The 22,730-nt window shown below is 41.4% G+C and overlaps 1 long non-coding RNA gene across 1 annotated transcript; it reads right to left on the bottom strand.

The window, feature by feature from the left end:
• Positions 1 to 1,344: 1,344 nt before the first annotated feature.
• LOC133253874 (uncharacterized) lies at positions 1,345 to 20,208 on the bottom strand. Its single transcript, XR_009738482.1, has 3 exons — positions 20,050 to 20,208; positions 10,705 to 10,824; positions 1,345 to 3,268 (listed from the first exon to the last, which is right to left on the bottom strand). It is a non-coding gene; the product is annotated as an uncharacterized LOC133253874 (long non-coding RNA).
• Positions 20,209 to 22,730: the final 2,522 nt, after the last annotated feature.

Here is a 22,730-nt window from a genome sequence, read left to right as displayed (position 1 = left end):
TATTATAAAGTGGAGACATTACTTTGTCAACAAAGGTCCATCTAGTCAAGGCTAGGGTTTTTCCAGTGGTCATGTATAGATGTGAGAGTTGGACTACAAAGAAAGCTGAGTGCCGAAGAATTGATGTTTTTGAACTGTTGCGTTGGAGAAGACTCTTAAGAGTCCCTTGGACTGCAAGGAGATCCAACCAGTCCATCCTAAAGGAGATCAGTCCTGGGTGTTCATTGGAAGGACTGATGTTGAAGCTGAAACTCCAGTACTTTGGCCACCTGATGCGAAGAGCTGACTCATTTGAAAAGACCCTGATGCTGGTAAAGATTGAGGGCAGGAGGAGAAGGGGACGACAGAGGATGAGATGGTTGGATGGCATCACTGACACAATGAACATGGGTTTGGGTGGACTCCGAGAGTTGGTGATGGACAGGGAGGCCTGGCGTGCTGCGGTTCATGGGGTCACAAAGAGTCGGACACAACTGAGCGACTGAACTGAACTGAACTGAATGTATATCTTTAAAATAGCTAATCATTATATCAGTTCAGTTCAGTTCAGTCGCTCAGTCGTGTCCAACTCCTTGCGACCCTATGAATCGCAGCACGCCAGGCCTCCCTGTCCATCACCAACTCCCAGAGTTCACTCAGACTCACATCCATCGAGTCAGTGATGCCATCCAGCCATCTCATCCTCTGTCATCCCCTTCTCCTCCTGCCCCCAATCCCTCCCAGCATCAGAGTCTTTTCCAATGAGTCAACTCTTCGCATGAGGTAGCCAAAGTACTGGAGTTTCAGCTTTAGCATCATTCCTTCCAAAGAAATCCCGGGGCTGATCTCCTTTAGAATGGACTGGTTGGATCTCCTTGCAGTCCAAGGGACTCTCAAGAGTCTTCTCCAACACCACAGTTCAAAAGCATCTATTCTTCAGTGCTCAGCTTTCTTCACAGTCCAACTCTCACATCCATACATGACCACAGGAAAAACCCTAGCCTTGATTAGACAGACCTTTGTTGGCAAAGTGATGTCTCTGCTTTTGAATATGCTGTCTAGGTTGGTCATAACTTTTCTTCCAAGTTGTAAGCATCTTTTAATTTCATGGCTGCAGTCACCATCTGCAATGATTTTGGAGCCCCAAAAATAAAGTCTGACACTGTTTCCACTGTTTCCCCATCTATTTCCCATGAAGTGATGGGACTGGATGCCATGATCTTCATTTTCTGAATGTTGAGTTTTAAGCCAACTTTTTCACTATATACTTTTGTATAAATACCTATCAGTGAACATTTTGTATATATAAGTATGTAAATGTTACATGTTTTCATTTACAGAAATGGTTACATAATGTGTGAATTATTATGCATCTTGCTCTTTCATCTCAATATTATATTTTTGACATCTATTCATTGATCAATTTAGATCTAGTAAGTACCTTGTATCCACTCTTCAGTGTTCGGTCTATGGATTAACACATTTTACTGAAAATTCTACTCATTCATTTTCCTATTAATGGACATTTATTTCCTTTTTTATTTTTGGTGTTACAAATGAAGTGACAATTAACATCTCTGGTTATGTCTCTTTGAGTACATAAGCAAGAGTTTCTAAAAACCTAGAAGTTATTGAAATATTATTATATATTTGCAAATTGTTCTTCTAAAGTGATTATACCTGTTTATACTTATGCCAGTAGTTTAAGAGATTTACATTTACCCAGCTTGCATGCCAACCCTTAGCTGGTAATACATGCTATCTCATTGTTATTTTACTTTTTTTCTTTTTCCTGATTACCTATAAAGCTGATCATCTTTTCACATGTTGATAAATCATTTGGATTTTTTAGTCTCTTTAGTCTCTGGTGTTCACATACTATGACCATCTTCCTACTGGATTGTTTGTGCTTTTCATTACACTTTGATTATATGCCTTTTGTTTTATAAAAAACAGTTTTAATATAGCCAAATATTAGTTCTTGGCCTTTATGATTTATGGTTTTTGTTTCTAGTTCAAGAAATCTTCTGTGATCCAAAATGCTAAAGACACTGTCTATATTTTCTTCAAGCAGTTTACAAGCTTTGGGTTTTTACACTTAGAGCTTTAATCTATTTTAAATTTGCTTTTCTGTTTTGTGTGAAGTAGGGATCTTAATTTTCTGTATGGAAAGTGAGTTCCAACTTCATTTATTAACTCATCTGTCCTCTCACCCCTGATTTTAAATATCAGTTCTGTCATAGATTAGTATCCCTTAAAGGCATGAGTTCTGTTTCTGGAATTTCTGTTTCACTCAGCTGATCTCTTTGAACATTCCTGAACCAATACCAAACTATCTTAATTGCCAAAACTTTATAATTACTAAATACTTTAAAGAACAGGTCCCACTTCCTTGTTCATTTTTTTTCAGAATTGTTTGGAATATTTGTAGATATTTGTTCTTCCATTTGCATTTTAATCAGATTCTCAAGTTGCATAAAAATCCAGGTGGGATTTTTATTGGAATTATTTTAAATTTACACATATCCTGAAACTGAGTCTTCCCAAACAAGAACATAGTATTACCTCCATTTTTAACAAGCCTTCCTTATATCCTTCATAATATGCTGTAGTTTTCTTCTGTAAAAAAGTATACATCTTTTGTTAGATTTAGTCCCAGATACCTTATAGTATGTTTAATATAGTGAATGTTATCTTTCTTTCCTGTTAGATTTTTAATTTTTTATTGCTGATTTATAGAAATGCTGTTGATTTGTATGTTATAAATTTCACCATTAATTTTACAAGATTGCCTATAATTTACCTTAAATTTTCCATGTAGATTATTGTAGCATCTTCAAATAAGAGCCATTTTTACTTTTTCTTTCGGGGTGTATATTTGTCATTTATTTTGCGCATCCAGCATCTCAGCTCCTTTCTGTGTTTAAGGAATTTCCTGCATTATGAGTCTGGTTGTAAGACAAAGACTTCTTCCTCGTTAGGAGCTTAAAATATTTCAGACTTCTCTCCCAGCCTTCTTTGCAGCTGAGGAATAGGCATTTAATGACTCTGGTAGTGATAGCAGTGACAGTAACAACAGTGACGGAGCAGAGGTAGCGTTGGTGTCAGCAGGAGTAGCAGCTGCAGTCAGCTTGCAGGAGTAGACGTGACAGTGGTCCAACAGTAATGTCTGAGGCTCAATGGTGGCAGCAGAGGATTTCTTCTCAGACTGTTTCTACCACATGTTATGGGCTCTTGTGGAAATGCAGCCATAAGCCTGGTGTTTCAACTCTCCCAATGATTCTGTGAACTGACAGATATTCTCGTAGTAAGCTCTTTCTGCTTAATCAGCCAGAGTCAACAGTATCTATTGCTCATAACTAAGAACAGTAAAGCATATATTTTAGATCTTTAAACCTCTAAATCTCAGTGGATTTCCAAGGATCTCTGTATAATGTTGAATAATAGGAGTGATAGTATATAGTATTATCTTGTTTCCAACTTTAAAAGGGAATTTTTCTGAAGTTTTAAAATACTTAGCATACTGTTTGTGTATGTTTTTAGTAGATACCAAATAATCAGGTTAGGGAAATTCTCTTCTATTAATATTTTACTGAGAGGTTATTTAAAGTCATGAGTGGGGATTGCATTTTATCAAATGATTTTAAATGTATCTTTTGAGATAATCATATAATATTTATTCTTTGGTATGTTAATATGGTCAATTAAATTAATAGTTACCTAAAGTTATCATTTTTGCACTCAATTTATTTTGCATTTGTGCTCATGAGATTAAAGTTTTATTTTCTTCTACTTCACTTTGGGTTTCAAGGTTATTCCAGCTTCATAAAATGAATTTGGTAGCTTTCCCTCTCCTTTTTTCTAGGACAGTTTGCAAGGATACAATTTTTCTTTCTTCATGGACTGGTATAACTCACCTATGCCTGTATATTAATCATGTTTTTTTTTTAATGTTTGATATTTTATGATGCCTTGACATCTTGGGGCCTTATAGACTTGAGGAGGGACTGCTCCTTCCTGGACTAGACTATTCAGAGACATAACAAACAATTTTGCCTTTGAGCATGTCTTTGTTCCTGAATTTCCAGATGTACAAACTGGATTTAGAAAAGGCAGAAGAACCAGAGGTCAAATTGTCAACCTTTCTTGGATCATAGAGAAAGCAACGGAGTTCAGGAAAAACATCTACTTCTGCTTTACTGACTGCACTAAAGCCTTTGACTATATGGATCGCAACAAACTGTAGAAAATTCTTAGAGATGAGAATGCCAGACCACCTTACCTGTCTCCTGAGAAACCTGTATGCAGGTCAAGAAGCAACTGTTAGAACTGGACATAGAGCAACTGACTGGTTCAAAACTGGGAAAGGAGTACAAAAAGACTATATTGTCACCCTGCTTATTGAACTTTTCTGCAGAGTACATCAGATGAAATCCTGGGCTGGATGAATCCCAAGCTGGAATTAAGACTGCCGGAAGAAATATCAGCAACCTCAGATATGCAGTTGATACCACTCTAATGGCAGAAAGCGAAGAGGAACTAAAGAGCCTCTTGATGAAGGTGAGAGAGAAAAATCTGGCTTAAAACTCAGCATTCAAAAAACTAAGAACATGGGATCTGGTTCCATCACTTCATGGCAAATAGATGGAAGAATGAAAACAGTGACAGATTTTATTTTCTTGGGCTCCAGAATCACTGCAGACGGTGACTGCAACCATGAAATTTAAAGATGCTTGCTCCTCTTTCAAGAACATTCTTTTGGACTCTGTGGGAGAGGGACAGGGTGGGTTGATTTGGGAGAATGGCATTGAAACATGTATAATATCATATATAAAATGAATCATCAGTCCAGGTTCGATGCATGATACAGGATGCTTGGGGCTGGTGCACTGGGATGACCCAGAGGGATGGTACGGGGAGGGAGGTGGGAGGGGGGTTCAGGATGGGGAACACGTGTATACCCGTGGCAGATTCATGTTGATGTATGGCAAAACCAATACAATATTGTAAAGTAATTAACCTCCAATTAAAATAAATATATTAAAAAAAAATGTTTGCTCCTTGGAAGGAAAGCTATGACCAACCTAGACAGCATATTAAAAAGAAGAAACATCACTTTATTGACAAAGGTCCATATAGTTAAAGCTATGGTTTTTCCAGTAGTCATGTAGAGAGGTGAGAGATGAACCATAAAGACAGCTGAGAACTGAAGAATTGATGCTTTCAAATTGTGGTGCTGGAGAAGACTCTTGATGGCTTGCCTGGTGGCTCAGTTGTTAAACAATCTGCCTGTAATGTAGGAGACTGGCTGCAGTGCAAAAGATCTGGGTTCGATCCCTGGGTCGGGAAGATCCCCTAGAGAAGGAAATGGCAACCCACTCCAGTATTCTTGCCTGGGAAATCTCATGGACGGAGGAGCCTCGTGGGCTCTAGTCTGTGGGTTCATAAGAGTCAGACATGACTTAGTGACTGCTTGAGAGACCCTTGGACAGCAAGGAGATCAAACTAGTTAATCCTAAAGGAAACAACCCTGTATATTCATTGGAAGGACTGATGATGAAACTCCAGTACTTTGGCCGCCTGATTCAAACAGCCAACTCATTGGAAAAAAAACCTGATGCTGGGGAAGGTTGAAGGCAGGAGGAGAAAGGGGCAACAGAGGAGGAGATGGTTGGATAGCATCACCAACTCAATGGACAGGAGTTTGAGCAAGCTTTGGGGTATAGTGAAGGACAGGGAAGCCTGGCATGCTGCAGTCCATGGGATCACAAAGAGTCAAACACAACTTAGTGACTGAACAACAACGTCTTTGTTGTGCAAACCAAACAACCCTAGTCTAGATCTCCCTCCTTTTATCTGAGTGCTGTAGTCTGGGACTTTTATCCCCCAGTGGTAAATCATCCTAGGGCCAGTAAACTGGACAACTAGGAACTACCCCCTTATAGCCCAGAGCCTGCCAGAACTGCCAGCCTATCCAGTTCTAAATGTGCTCAGTTTGCCTACCATGCCCCATCCATTCCTTCCCACTAAAAACCACAATCAAGGAGCTGGTTATACCTTCCTCCTTGCTCCTTCTGCCTCTTGATCATCCCTGCTTTCATTTGTGGCCCCTCTGCTTGGCATGTTGTGCCTTCTATTTCTAGAGATCTGAAAGTATAAAAACTTCTTCCTTCATGACAATAACTTTTGTGGCTTAAGGTCTTAATACCTGATTAAAATAAATCCTGAGTATATTTTAAAACAGCCTTATACTTTTCAGAGGAATAGTTTTCTATACCAGTAAAATTTTCTTAACAGTTATTGCTCTATTCAGTTTTTCTGTTCCTTCTTGACTGTTAGTGATTTTTATTTTTCTAGAAAATTGACTATTATATCCTTTTCCAAACACACCGGCAAAATTAATAAAATGTTCCTGATTTTTAAATTATTTACAACTTCTGTAGTTGTGTTGCCCTTTAAAATTTCTAGTAATGTTCACTTAATGCCACTATCTTATTTTCTTGATTATGTTATAAAAGGTATGTCTATCTTTTTGGTCTTTTCAAACAAACTGCACTTGGTTTTGTTAATCATATATTTATTTTTCTGTTTGTTTTCATTTTAATTTCTAATTTTATCTTTATTTTTTCTTTTACTCTACTTTCTATGGATTTTTTTTTTTTTTTTGTAGCTTCTGGTGTTGAATGCCTAATCCCATTTATTTTTAGTTGTTCTTATTTTCAAATACATTCTCCACTCCCCAGTTTTAAAGAACTCCCCATGTTCAAAGAACTCAATTAGTGTAATACTCCTGGCCTCTCCATCCCTTTACTTACTTCACTGCAGAGCAAGTAAAGAGACTTATTTGATTGGTGAATTTTAGAAGAGTTCTAAATTCTTCTAAGAACTAAGGACATTTAGCTTAACTCTTCTCCCTTCTTTTTGAAAGTTAATGACCAGCAAAGACCATGAGCTCTCCTCTGCTATCCCATGATATCTCATCTTGACCGGATCCAGTGTGAGGGAGCCTGTCCACACCTAGTGTTCTTGTGTATAAACTCCCGGTTCTGGACCTGTGTTCCCACCTGGTTTGCTACTGTTTCTCCATGAAAGCAACCTAGTCCCTTAAGATTGCCATCTTTCTTACCTTCCTGTGTGTCTTACAGAATAAAAGCATATTCCTTAGGGTTTGTAAATTGTAGAGGCCATGTCAATGAAGTATACTTAATATTCTTCCAAGTTATAGTTACTGTGAAAATCATATAAAGGTATTAAATGAATATTGGAATAGTGGGGGGGGAGTGGCTAACAATGATTCAACATTATAGAGCAGCCATTATCACTATTCTTTATATATTCTTTTGCCATGATATATATATATTTTCGTACTTGTAATCATGTAACATATCTAGCATATATATTTTTCATGTCTAGTACTCTTGTCTGGAAAATCCCATGGACGGAGGATCCTGGTAGGCTGCAGTCCATGGTGTCGCTAAGAGTCTGACACGACTGAGCGACTTCACTTTCACTTTTCACTTTGATGCATTGGAGAAGGAAATGGCAACCCACTCCAGTGTTCTTGCCTGGAGAATCTGACGGGGGAGCCTGGTGGGCTGCTGTCTATGGGGTCGCACAGAGTCGGACACGACTGAAGCGACTTAGCAGCAGCAGCAGCAGAATGTCTTCATACTTATAATTTTCAATGACAGCATATTTCATTGAGTAGACATTTCATAATGTAACCACACCATATCACTTTCAATTTTAACACTGTAATAAACATTTTCACATATTTTATATTTCCTATCTTTAAAATTTTTCCTTGGGATTAATATTTATAGTTGTTGAATTAAATAAAATGATCATTTTTGTGAATCTTCATGTGGGTTCCAGTTATATCCCAAATAACTGTTAGTTTATAATAATTTATGTAATGCACAAGTACCTCAGTTATACCAAAACCTTGCCAAAATTGGATAATTTAAAAAAATTTAATATAGGTGGGTTTTTTGTTATTAACTAGTACATTTGAACATATTTTGCTTTCTATAAAACCAGATTTCCCTCTCTTTTTTTTGGGAATATCTGTGATTTTTCCTACTGATTTTTTGAAGTTTTAATGTTTCCTTTTTCAGTGTGTATGAGTTATTTATATAAGATATGAATACTTTTGAGATACTTGCTATAAATTTTCCCTGGTACTTAAAAATATTTGAGATAACACACAAAAAGATATACATAAGCTTAAAATTAATATAAGGATTTTTTTAAAGCTGGGGGGAAAAAAAAGGAATCTCTTATGCTAATCATACTGCTGCTACTGCTGCTACTGCTGCTAAGTCGCTTCAGTCGTGTCCGACTCTGTGCAACCCCAGACGGCAGGCCTCCAGGCTCCCCCATCCCTGGGATTCTCCAGGCAAGAACACTGGAGTGGGTTGCCATTTCCTTCTCCAATGCATGAAAGTGAGAAGCGAAAGTGAAGTCGCTCAGTCGTGTCTGACTCTTCGAGACCCCATGGACTGCAGGAGCTAGCAAATGACCTATTGTGAAATTTAGCCCTATACTTAGTCTATCAACATGAGGTTCAGCTCCTGGTCTGGCACTTACTATTTACCTCTAATTTACCTATTTAACCACATGAAGCCACAGTGTTCCCATCTAGTAGCAACTGTACTTTTATAATAAGGAGTAAAAGAAAAATGTGTAGAATTCCTGGCACCTGTTATTGGTAGTTACAAAATTCTCATTATCAGAAAATGACAAACATAATTATCCTTTATAGAAGATGAAACTTCCCTGGTACTAAATTCTTAAAATTACCACCTATCACATATATAGTTCCCCTTCTTTCTTCTCAAAGCTGGGGTGGGCTTAGTAAAGCATGTGGTTGAAAAGAACCATGTGACTAATTCTGGCTAATGAATTTTGAGCAGATCTCTTTTGGGCTAGAACATTTGACTGTTTATACAAGACCTTTCAAAATCCTCTTTCTATTGGTCGTGGCAACTGGCAGTATTGGAGAAGGTAATTTGTTCCATTAGCCTGGGTCTCAGAGTGGAAAAGCAAGGAGCAGAAGCCTCTAGCCTCACTGCAGTGGCTATGTAGCATGGTTGGCGGTTTAGTTGCTAAGTCACGTCTGACTCTTGCGATCCCATGGACTGTAGCCTGCCAGGCTCCTCTGCCCATGGGATTTTCCAGGCAAGAATACTGGAGTGGGTTGCCATTTCCTTCTCCAGGGGATCTTCCCAACCCAGGAACCGAACCTGGGTCTCCTGCATTGCAGGCAGATTCTTTACCAACTGAGCTATTCATGAGCAATAAATAAATCTTTGTTCTTATAAACCACTAAGATTTGAGGTTGTTACTAAAACATAACCTAAACTCTCCTAACTGAAACAAGAAAAATAAGTTTCTTCATCCCTACATGTTACTGCTCTAGGGACCTCTATAAATACATGAGAAAGCTGCAAAATTGACTTGTGCTGAACCCCTGTTTGGGCTTCCCAGGTAGCATTAGTGATAACCTACTTGCTGATGCAGGAGACATAAGAGACTCAGATTCTATCCCTGGGTCAGAAAGATCCCCTGGAGGAGGGCACAGCAACACACTCCAGTATTCTTGCCTGGAGAATCTCATAGACAGAGGGGCCTGGCAGGCTAAGTCCATGGGGCTCAGAGAGTTGGACATGACTGAAGCAACTTGTCACACATGCACGCACTCCCATTTACAGATGGACCTACCTAGTCTACAGTAGCAACATGTTGGTCAGGTTCTGTCTACTTGAGTACCACACTGTCCACGAAACAGCAGCCCTTCCAGGGAAAGGGATTAATACTACTCACTACCTTCTATTTACCTTTTATTTTGATGAATGAAAGAATCCTTTTATGAAACAGCTTATGGACAGTGAGAGAACTGTTAAGTAGCCCAAATATGTAAGATGAAATCCTAAACAGTTTGCTATTTTCAAATTGTCAACTAGTTATCTCTATGACATTTGTTGAATAAACCTTCCCTCTTAATTTTTTTGCTATACCTCCTTATCCTACATTATTTTATATAATTATCTATATCCAGCCTATTCCAAATTTATATATGTTTTTATACCACTGTGTCAGTATTTCAACAAATGTTACTAGTATTTTCATAATTTGCAAAATACTTGAAGCAATGAAAAGTGAATGGATAAACTTGTGGTATATCCATATGGTCACATATTATTCAGAGATTTTTTTAAAAAGATGAAGAAGATACAATAGCAGAGTAGAAAGACCCTGAGGCCACCTGAGGAGTTCATAGACACACCAAAAACTATCCACACACACACAACTATCCACAGAACAACTATCAGTGCAAACCACTGAAACCTACCAAGAAAGATCTACAACTAAAGAAGGAACCACAACAAGACAGTTTGGAGGGCTGGACTCACAGTTCAGTCAAGTCCAATACTCCCAGGTGGGTGACCAACAAACTTGAGAATAATTACTTTGCAGATTCTCCCAAAGGAGTGAGAAGTCTGAGCCCCACATTGGGCTCCCCAGCCTGGGAGTACTGCATGAGGAAGACAAGCCCCTAGACGTTTGGCTTTGAAGGCCAGTGGGCTTTACTTTCAGGAGTCCTAGAGTGCTGGGGCAAATAGAGACTTCACTCTTAAGGGCACACACTAACTCTCGCATACTCTGGGACCCAGAGCAGAAGCAGTGATTTGAGAGGAGCCTGGGTCAGACTTCCTTACTAACCTTGAAGAGTCTTCTGGAGAGGCAGGAAGCAACTGCGGCTCACCCTGGGAATGTAGACACTGGCAGCAGCCATTTCGGGGTGCTTCTTCTACCATATGGACACTGGTGCTGGAGACCTACCTGGCAGCAGAAAAATAGAAAAGTAGTGAGGCGGAAAACACATATAGCAGAGGTCCCAGCATAAGCCTAATGGAGATGAGCTCTGGGATTCACACATCTGAGCACATCGGTGGGGTTGGAGGTGTGAGGGTGTGGGAAGGCAGCTGCTAAAGTCTGGAGCTTGAGAAACCCAAGGGCTTGCTGAGAAATAATGGATTCCTGAGGCCAGGGGCTTGACATTTGGTTCAGGGACAAAGGGATAGGTAGAGAAGTGATTTTGAGCATAATAAGAAATTTGGCTTATACTGGCTTCTCAAGTTCAGCCCCTTAAAATCCTCTTCTTCTAAGCAAAGGATCTGAAAGAACTAAACCAGCAAGAACTAAAAGATATAGTTTTTTAAATTATGCTGTCTGTAAAAAGTTAAGATCTTGAGTCTTCAGAGGCATCAACATTAGTGACTCTTCAGGAAGGATCAGGGACTTATCTGTGAGGGGAGGAGAGCCAGGAGTATGTCCTGATAGTATTTCAGGGCACTTGCACGTTCAGGCTGGTGCAGAGATGAGCGGTGCCCAGAATGGAGACTTTGTTGGGACAAAATAGGACACATTACTAGAGCATATCAGAGGAAAAGGGCTGATGTCCCAGGATGGCCACAGGACTAGTTCTAGGGACAGCATGTAAGACTCCCAGGGAGTTCTCAGAAACAAAGCGTCTGGAGTTCCCACAAAGAAATACTAATGCACTTCTTTACTACCTGTTTGGAAAACATAAGATATTTTTTGACCCTACAGTTACCCTTTTGCTCATTTCCATGTTTGGTAGTTTCCCCTCATTTCTCCTTCAGATAGTCCTTCTCCACTCAAGAGAAGCTAATACTAGCCCTTGTATGGACATTACATTCCCGTTATATGCCCCCACCTCCACCAGCCATGATTTTCTATACCCCATTTGTGTATAAAGTTTGGAACTTACTTCTATTCTAATGTGAAGAATATTCCACTGGGGCTTGCCAGGGTCAAGATCAGAACTCAGTCTTATGAATACACTTCTCATCTGAAGAGGGAGGTCATTTGCGGGGTGGGGGTTGGGGAGACGTCAGTCATCTGACTAAGTTTGGAAAGCTCAGACACAAAACTAGAACACTGGTCAGAATCTAAGGAGGGAGACAGCCTCTCTCAAGTTAGATTCCTGGGAGTTTAAATAGCACTAAGTTCATGCTTGACTGATTGAGGTCAAAGTGGCATCTACTAGGTAGAGGAAGGAGAACCTAAAGATTTCTCTCTCTGCATTCTCTGACTGATGGTGTGAGTCTTTAATCATGGGTCATGCTGTCTTACAAACTGTGTTTATTTCCATTTATCATCCCTTTTTCTAGTTAGCCTTGAGTAGAATCTTTTCTTAATGTTCTAACCATATCTCTGCTGTACTACGAGGAAACAAGAGGGCTGACTGTCCACTTTTGGCTTCTGGGGTGAAGAATCTGAACTTTATTTAAATAAGAATGACATTTTACTGGAGGCTCTTAAGTTTTTTTTTTAATGTAAGTTAATGTTACCCTTCCAGAACTTTTTGAGTTTTAACATTGTTACAGGTTTTTCCCACTGTTGAAGGAATTTTCAAACATTTAGAAATCACATGTAGCAGACATTTTTGGACAGAAGTAACTAGAAATCCTTCTATAGTGGAAATCTCCTGTTGTCAGGACTGCTTTCTGACTCATAGTACCCTGGCTTTTTTTTTAATGGAAGTATAGTTGATTTTATTATGTTAGTTTCAAGTGTGCAGCACAGTGATTCAGTATTTCTGCAGGTTATGCTCCATCATAAGGTATTACTTCAGTTCAGTTCAGTTCAGTCATTCAGTCATGTCTGACCCTTTGCAACCCCATGGATTGCAGCACACCAGGCTGTTCATCACCAACTCCCGGAGCTTGCTCAAACTCATATCCATTGAGTCAGTGTTGGCATCCAACCATCTCATCCCGTTGTCCCCTTCTCCTGCCTTCAGTTTTTCCCAGCATCAGGGTCTTTTCCAAGGAGTCAATTCTTTGCATCAGTATTGGAGTTTCAGCTTCAACATCAGTCTTTCCAATGAATATTCAGTACTGATTTCCTTTAGGATTGATTGGTTTGGTCTCCTTGAAGTCCAAGGGACTCTCATGAGTCTTCTCCAACACCACAGTTCAAAAGCATTAATTCTTCGGTGCTCAGCTTTCTTTGAGGTCCAATTCTCCCATCCATACATGACAACTGGAAAAACCATAGCCTTAACTGGATGGACCTTGGTTGGCAATGTAATGTCTCTGCTTTTTAATATGCTGTCTAGGTTGGTCATAGCTTTTCTTCTAAGGAGCAAGCATCTTTCTTTTAATTTCACGGCTGCAATCACCATCTGCAGTGATTTTGGAGCCCCCCAAAATAAAGTCTGTCACTGTTTCTATTGTTTCTCCATCTATTTGCCATGAAGTGATGGGACTGGATGCCATAATCTTAGTTTTCTGAATGTAAAGTTTTAAGCCTACTTTTTCACTCTCCTATTTCACTTTCATCAAGAGGGCTCTTTAGGTCTTTGGTTTCTGCCATAAGGGTCGTGTCATCTGTGTATCTGAGGTTATTGATATTTCTCCCAGCAGTCTTGATTCCAGCTTATGCTTCATCCAGATACAAATTACTCTATATAAAATAAATAGGCAACAAGGATATACTGTGTAGTATAGGGATTACACACATTATAACCTCTCCCCTTTGGTAACCACAGTTTACTTCCCATATCTGTGAGTCTGTTTCTGTTATGCACATACATTCATTTGTATTACCTTTTTAGATTCCACATATAAGTGATATCATATAGTATTTGTCTTTATCTGTCTGACTTATCCCACTAAAGCATAATATTCTCTAGGCCCATCCACATTGCTGCAAATGGCAGTATTTCATTTTCTATAACTGAGTCACAGACTATCTTCTCAATTCAGTTGTCTATGTTTTAATTATTATTATTTTTTAAATATTTTGGCTGCACTGTACAGCATGTGGGATCTTATTTCCATGACCAGGGATTGAACCCACGTCACCTGCCTTGGATGCACAGAGTCTTAATTGCTGGGCCACCAGGGATGTCCCTCAGTCATCTATTGATGGACACTTGGGTTGCTCCATGTCTTGGCTATTATAAATAGTTCACACAATAGCTGCTGTGAACACTAGGGTGTGTGTATCCTTTCATATTAGTGTTTTCATTTTTCCAGATATATATCCAGGAGTGGAATTGCTGGATCATATGTTAGTTCCATTTTTAGTTTTTTGAGGACATACCATACTGTTTTCCATAGTTGCTGTACCAATTTACATTGCCACCAACAGTGTTCAAAGTTTCCCTTTTCTCCACATCCTCTCCAGCATTTGTTGTTTGTAGACTTTTTGTTGATAGCCTGTCTTACATTTTGTGCTCTGCAGCTCTTCCAGTATTTCTCACTCTCACTCCAACCCAGTCTGATATCTTTAAAATTCTCTAATAGCCTTAAACAAACCATGAATTCAAAGACTAGTAAAATTCAACTTCATATACCTCAGCACTCAAGGTACTCATTGCCTCCTAGAGGTTGGAACCAATCTTTTTAAAAAAATTTTCAATTGGAGGATAATTGTTTTACAATGTTGTGTTGGTTTCTGTCCTACAACATGAATCAGTCATAACTATTCTTTCCTTCCCACTCCCACCCCATCTTACCCATCTAGGTCGTCACAGAGCACCAGGCTAGGCTCCCTGTGTTATACAGCAGTTTCCCACTAGCTATCTGTTTTACATATGGTAGTGTATATATGTCAATGCCACCTTCTCAATTTGTCCCACTTTTTCCTTCCTTCCCTGTATCCATAAGTCCATTCTCTACATCTATATCTCCATTCCTTCCCTGCACATAGGTTCATCAGTACCATTTTTTTCTAGATTCCATATATATGCTTTAATATACTGTCTTTGTTTTTCTTTGACTTAATTTCATTCCATATGTGGAGCCAATCTTTGTCTGACTACCATCCCTTGTGGTCAAAGAAGTCAGGAATAAGGGTATTCTTATTGCTTACCATTCTGCAGAATGAATGACTTGGTTTCATGAAAATGTAGGAGATAATATGTGTCAGAGAACAAAGAGGGTTGGGCTTGATGTAGGTGGATCAGCATTTCATTTATGCCCAACCACCATCTCTCTCTTGCTGTCTCTACAATAGAGATTTGAATGCCAGATACAGCTTTCCCAGCTCTCTAGCAGTTTAGGATGCCATATGACCCAGTTCTGACCCAAAAGAATACTGCTAGGGGGGTTCTGGTGAAGCATATGTTTCCCTAATTGACAGGAATAGATGTGGCTGGCATGGCCTTTTCTTGAGCTCCCGTCTTCTGTCTTGAATGCAGAAATAATGACTGGACATGCAACAGCCACCTTGAGACCCTGCGGAAAAGACTGAGAGACAACAGCTATCCTATAATCATTAAGTCACTAAAGCAAAGCAGCTGCTGACCTCTGGCCTTCTCATTGTGTAAGGAAAATAAAATCCTGCTTGTTCAAGACCCTGGAATTTGTGTTTCTGATACTTTTAGCTAAACACAAACAGCCTTTATTATAAACAGCCAGTTCTGGGGACCAGAATATTTCTGAGTGAGAAGAGTATCCCCTTTGGTTTATCTGTCAAAAACTATGCAAACAAAAAGTTGACTCAAACAATGAAGATGGGATTTGGGCTTTCAGATGTTCATTACTAAGCAAATCAAATTTCTTGTATCTGGTGTTCCAGACCAGAGTGATCCAAGCTGATTAATTCCCAATTAAGATTTTTAAGTCAAAGACTAACTCTTTAAGTCCAGTTTTTAAATACTCCTTTGATTTCAAGTTGCAGGACACCAGGAAGCATTATTGCCTGTCATGTTTCTTGTCATAGAAAAGGATTTGGAGTCAGACATCAGAAGATTTGAATTTTGGATTTGTGTGTGCCCCAAAGGCACTATGTTGCCCCCAAAGTGACTTCTCTGTCACTCCTCTATACAATAAGAAAATTGATATGTATCACTGGTAAAAAAAAATAATTTACTTGAAATATGCTTTGAAAAGGATGATGTGCTTCTCCTAGTGAAATGCCTGATTCAAAGTTATAGAGTAATGGGAACTTTATAATGAGGGAGTGATATCACCTGAACACACTGATCAATCTGCTGCTGCTGCTGCTAAGTCGCTTCAGTCGTGTCCGACTCTGTGCGACCCCATAGGTGGCAGCCCACCAGGCTCCTCCGTCCCTGGGATTTTCCAGGCAAGAACACTGGAGTGGGTTGCCATTTCCTTCTCCAGTGCATGAAAGTGAAAAGTGAAAGTGAAGTCGCTCAGTCATGTCCAACTCTTAGAGACCCCATGGACCGCAGCCTACCAGGCTCCTCCATCCATGGGATTTTCCAGGCAGGAGTACTGGAGTGGGTCACCAGTGCCTTCTCCACTGATCAACCTGAGCTTCACTCAAACCAGAACAAGACATTGTAGGCCTCCTGATTCTGTGCAATGTGAAATTCACCTCTAATATATAGTTGCCCAAACAATGGAAGAAAAAAAAGAACCTGAATTTATTCATTTTTAGATCTTATTTCTAATCTTCAGAAAATGCGGAAGATAGAAAATCAAGTTGAACTTCTGCTTCACTGACACATGACACTGACACATTCAAAACTTGAATTGTTTTAATGCTTATTTAACTTATATGCTGAGTACATCATGCAAAATTCTGGGCTGGATGAAGCACAAGCTGGAATCAAGATTGCTGGGACAAATATCAATAACCTCAGATTGGCAGGTGACACCACCCTTATGGCAAAAAGCAAAGAGGAACTAAAGAGCCTCTTGATGAAAGAGGAGAGTGAAAGTACTGGCTTAACACTCAGCATTCAAAAAACGAAGATCATGGCATCCAGTCCCATCACTTCATGGCAAATAGGTGGGGAAACAATGGAAACAGTGAGAGACTTTATTTTCTTGGGCTCCAAAATCACTGCAGATGGTGACTGCAGCCATGAAATTAAAAGACGATTGCTCCTTGGAAGAAAAGCTATGACAAACCTAGACAGCATTATTAAAAAGCAGAGACATTACTCTGCCAATGAAGGTCCGTCTGATCAAAGCTATAGTTTTTCCAGTGGCCATGTATGGAAGTGAGAGTTGGACTATTAAGAAAGCTGAGCACCGAAGAATTGATGCTTTTGAACTGTGGTGTTGGAGAAGACTCATGAGAGTCCCTTGGACTTCAGGGAGATCAAACCAGTCAGTCCTAAAGGAAATCAGTCCTGACTATTCATTGGAAGGACTGATGCTGAAGCCGAAACTCCAATACTTTGGCCACCTGATGTGAAGAACTGACTCCTTGGAAAAGACCCTGATTCTGGGAAGGATTGAAGGCAGGAGGAGAGAGGATTGAATGACAGAGGATGAGATAGTTGGATGGCATAACCAATTCAATGGACATGAGTTGTCCAAGCTTGTCCAAGTTGTCCAAGTTGAGCAAGCTCCAGGAGCTGATGATGGACAGGGAATCCTGGTGTGCTGCAGTCCGTGGGGTCACAAAGAGTCAGACATGACTGAGTGACTGAACTGAACTGAACTGAATGACTGTACATTCTTCTCTTTGCTTCACAGTGTTCAGACTCAGTCCAAGTAGTAAAAAAAAATCACCTTTGAAGTTAGCCAGAGAAGCTACGAAACATTCTGGCTGTTTTCAGAACAATGGCTACAATACTAGGACGTACTGAGTGTGTCGTGATGCTCTGATGAACAGGAAAAACTGAACAGGGTGCATGTGTCAAGAGTTCGTGAAAGCTTTAAAGAGAAGATACAGTGGTCTGAGGAGAGTGCCCTGTTCCAAAGTGGGGTCACCACAGCTCTGCCTCTTGTTCCAGGGGTGCCCATAGGAATTATAATTCATTTGCCAGGGCTCTTTGTTGACTTGGTGTCCCTTATCTCAAGCCTAGGTCATTGGGTCTGATTTGGCCCAAGGCAATGATGGCTATACCAGGGAGGCGAAGTGGAGAAACTGTAAAAGCAGCATATGTTGTCACTGAGAAAACTCTGTGGGACATAGTGCTGTCTGTTCTCATGGGAACATGTACTTACCTCTTATTATGTTTTCTGCAGTCTATTTCTTTGGCAAAAATGTGCTACAACTATTTCATCAAGGTTTGTCAAGAGAGGCAATTTGCCCTCTGTCCAGGGCACCAAACTGATCTCCTGACCTGCTTTAATCAAAGCAGATTTCAGAACAATTGTGTCCTCTGTGTGTCTGCCTGCCCTCATGTCCCTCTCCCCCACATTTAGCACTTGCATTGGAGAGACATAAGCATACCATGTAGATTTGTCTTCCTATAATGCACTGAAACACAGCCACTGACAGCGTCTTCATCACACCCCTCAGCAGTGGTTGTTCTCAGTTGCCAGAGTGGATAGAACTTGGTACGTTGAATTTTTGCCTTAGTTACTATCACTTAGCTAAGACTGACAGGTTAGGATGGTGGGAGGCAGTGCTTTGTCTAGAGTAAAGGAAGTTTCTGGAACTTGCGTGCTCTCTGAGACAGGCAGGCAGATGCTGCCAGTGTCTAACAGAGACCTCCATCTTCCCTCTGTAATCATAGAACTTCTGACATTCACTGGAGAGAAACAGAAGAAATTAGAGGTCCCTGCCTGATCAGTGACACCAGTCAGGCCACAAGCACTGAGGATGCACACTTGACCCAAGGAGCCCAAAGGGCTTGGTCTCTCCTTCTTCCCAGTTCTCTCGACCTGAATTCCACCTGCTGTCATGTGATCTCTGCTGTTTTCTGCCTTCTCCAATTTTCCTTTTTATTATTTACCCTTTCCCACTCTCTCTTCCTTCTCCCTTCCTTCTCCCATATACAGATGTTTGGGCAGGAGGCCCTCACAAGCCTTCCTTATATTCTTAACTTTCATTTTCTTCCACCAGGGGTCGGCTTTGTTTCTTTTTTCTGAGGCTGAGGAAGCTCCCACAGGGTGAGAGATCTTAGTCCAGAAACAGCCTTTTTTTGGTAGGCTTGGGAGATCCAGTGGTCAGGCCACAGGCAAGATGTGCCCACCGGGGCAGGGGGTGGGGGGGGTGGGGGGAGCTGGAATCCAATTTGCCATCAAAATGCCAACTTTCTGCCCCATTTGAGCCATTTGAGCATTTGAGTCGGATCACGTCTTCCAGGTTGTGCTTACCAGGAAGTGTTGTGGGCCATTGGGGTCAAGACACCAACACTACAATGCAAATACTTGAGCAGTCCAATATCCTAACTGAAAAGAAAGGGCCTGCAGGTTCTGCCCACTTGCCATTGGGGCTGGGGAGCAGAGGGATTTAATCCCATTGGATCTGAGCCCAAGGAGGTTGATTAGGGTGGGGGAACTGAAGCTGAACACCTCAGCCCAGACAGCGTGGGCCAGGCCCAGGTGCCTAGCTGACACTAGGTGAGGCCAGAGGTGGGCACGCTGATGTCAATTCTGTGCCTTCTAAGGTTCCTCCAGCTGGCCCTGGTGGCATGCAGGAGCAGCCAAAACCCACTATGGGACATTCATTTCCAAAAGCCTTTTCCTCTTCTTGTTCTTCCTCCTGTTTGTTCCTTCTCATTTGTATCTGTCTGTCTGGCTGCAAACCAAAAAAGGCACCCAAATATAAAAGTCAAGTAGAATTTTAAAAATCGTATGGCTTGTGCAGCTTCAGCCCCTCCCCCCTTTATATTGTGTTGCAAAACAACATGGTGACTTTTGGACAAGATTTTTCTGTTTTGCGAATACCACAATAGAGATACGATGAATGCGGCTGGTGCAATGTTTGGTTGTGTCAAATTCAGTCCCACAGGCTGGCTTGGGCCAGCACTGGGGCTCCGCTTTGTGTTATGTTCACGGAGAAGATATTAATTAAAAGAAATACATGATTAAAAAGTAATGAGTTGAATAAAAATTATCTCAGCTCATTTTCTGATTATGTTAATTGTTAAAAACCCTTCAATCACGCCGTTGCAGTCAATGGGCTTTAATGTGAAATTAGTGGGCTCTTGATAACTTACAGTCCAGAATAATCCTGGCAGTTTAGTCATCATTCCTAATAACAAGGATGTTGCTAAGAACAGAAATTTTACATGATTTTGATACATTCAGCCCTTCCCCCAACGTGTCATTTAAAAAAAGAAAGAAAAAAAAAAAAAAAAAAAACCGCTTAGCCTACCCGAGGATTTCCAACTTCTTGGGGATCGACCGCGGCCTTGGGGGACTTGAGTTTGTGTTCCAGCCGCTTTCGTTTCCCGCGCGCCGTCCCTCCTCGGAGAGTCTGTGATTGCTAGATGTGCCTTTGCGAGACTGAGCGCGCAGTTTCCCCGACTGGCCCGGCCGGGGCGTGGCGCAGCGCCTGGGGCTGTGTGCGGGGAATGGGGATAGAGGGCGAGGACAGATTTCACAGCTACGCGGGCTGGAGGGGCCGGACGGCTGCTTGGGCACCGGTCTATCTGCAGCGGGCGAGTAGGACTGTGCGTAAACGCGTCGAGATAGCGGTGGTGCGCCCTGTGGGGTTGCTGGGCAGGGGCAGGCCGAGTTTGTGGCGTGTGTGAATTAATGTGTGTGCCTACCGCTCTAGCGTTTTTGGAGCTTTGGATGTCACTGTTCTTAGAACCCATACAAAGCAAAGAGTGGGCAGAGGGTCAAGCCAACTAGGGAAAGGTTCCGTGTGCCTCAGAAGCTGAATCTTGCTCCTGACAAAGTGCCTAGGGTAGAATAGGTTCTTAATGTGTTTAGGAGGTGGGGATTTAAATGAAAGCTAGTAAATTAGTACATGATCTGATAAGTGATGACAGCTGGTGCTTTCAGCAGCCCCTGACCCTCCTAGGACACCCCATCCTGGACCAAATTTAGAGCCAAGATTCGGAGTAAGAGGAGGGTTAATCACTGGTCGAGGGTGAAGAGGGATATTTGTCACGTATAACATAAACTTTCTCCTTTTTTCACTCTTAACGAGTGGAGGGAGAAAATAAATGCCCTACACTCTTTTTTTGGCTTCTTGGGAAAGAGTGTTGCACAAATTCAGCCTGTGAGGGAGGTGTGACTGGGAGAGTTGTGGTGTCCTGGACCTTAGAGGGGTATGGGCAATGGGCTGCCTGAAGTGGGAGAGACATCTCAGTCCACCTGATGCTGGACATATAGGAACCTTAAAACTTCCCATTAGAGGTGCTTTTGACACCTTGACCAGCCACCACCTGCCATCTAGCTGGAGTTAAAGATATTGTCTGCAGACAGAAAGATCCAAGCCCTATTTTTCTCCCAAGAGAAAAAGTGGAGGAAATTGCCTTTCTTGAGTTCTGTCTGAAATCATACATCCTTAAAGATAAGCCTGTAGATAATGGTATGCAGAAGTCTGTGGGGGGAGGAGTCAGCAAGGTGGGGAGTAGGAAGAGAAACAAGAGAGAAAAGATATGATTCATTCGTAAAGCATGAGTTTCTGTATTTCAAAGCGCCATTTTCAAAGCTTCTACCTTTAAAACTATCGGTCTGGATGAGGTAGGGAATTTGGTATTTCTTGTTTTCTGTTTCTTTTCTACCTCCAAAAGAGCAATTTTCTTTAAAAAAATTTTTTTAATATGCTTCCATCTTCTCAAGCCTAAACAGCAAAGACTCTTCCCTGGGGAGTAGGAGGTGAAGTTTTCAGAAACGACTGGGACTCTTCCCAAGGCTAATTCTTGTTCGCTTCTCTATTTGCATCCGCTGTAGGGCTGAGGATCATTTTAATAAATAACAATGAACGGGAATGGCATCTAGAGGGCTTGTCGGCAACATTTAAAAGCCAATAGAGTTTATAATTCTACTCTATCATTTCTTATTGATTAGAGTAATCAAGATAAAAAGCTAGCCAGCTCGGAGAACTTCAGCGGCATATCATTAAAGATAAGAGTCAGTTAATTCTGGAACTGGGGTAATGTGGCTGAAATGAAGAGTTCATTTGCATGAGATTCTGAGCCCAGTAACAAGGGGACAAAAATCACTAATTAGGATTGCAGAATGTCGGTCGCCCTCTCTGCAAGCACCCTTTCCAGATATCGGTGGAAGCAGGGATTCCACGTTTATGTAAATCTGGGGCTGGGCAGAACCATCTCACTCTCATTGGCTTTATAGATGGTGATTATCACTACCTGCCACCACCTCATAGCCATCCTCTCTGGGTGGGATGTCTCACCTGGGTGGGTGCAGGTCAGACAGGTTGGACAGCCTCCTTCAGTATCCTTCCCACTTCCTGACTGCAGGACCACAACGATGGCTAGTTCAGCCACTCCCTTAAGGAGGCTCATGGGCATGTGTCTGGTGCCGTGCTGGGGTGAGTCTCCCTGTCCAGTGTTCACCTCGGACTCTGGCCTGATTGGTGGGGCCACCTGGGACTGTCCCAGCTCTGGTGCAGCCCACACCGGGTGAAGGGTGTGAGCGCCACACAGGCCCAGTGAGAAGACTGGGGCATCTGCCCTGGCGAGCATCCTGAAGGAGGCCTGGGTCTCAGAGCCAAAGACCATGACCCGCACCTGGATAGTACCCTCTGCCTGACCTGGCATTTCTGACAGAGCCAGTATCTGGATGCTCAAGGGTATTTCAAGAGTGTGCATGATCCATGTGTGCCTGGGTGTGCAGAAATGTGTGCATGTCTGTGTGACTCTGTATGTGGATGAGTGCAGGTCTTGTGTAAATATGATTGTTTCCAAAGCTTGTTGCTCCCTGAATGTTACTCTCTGTGTGTGTACATGTGTGTGATAATGTATGTGTTAATGGTATGCAGCGTGTCATGTGTACACATGTAGTGTGTGATGTGCATGTGGTGTGCTGTGGGGAATGAAGTCTGGAGAGGTTCCTCAGAGAGATAACTACAACAGGCTT

Source organism: Bos javanicus, chromosome 9 (assembly GCF_032452875.1).
Source record: "Bos javanicus breed banteng chromosome 9, ARS-OSU_banteng_1.0, whole genome shotgun sequence".
Lineage (NCBI taxonomy): Eukaryota > Metazoa > Chordata > Mammalia > Artiodactyla > Bovidae > Bos > Bos javanicus.
The sequence above is the reverse complement of the archived record's forward strand: the minus strand, read 5'-3'. Positions and strand labels throughout refer to the sequence as shown.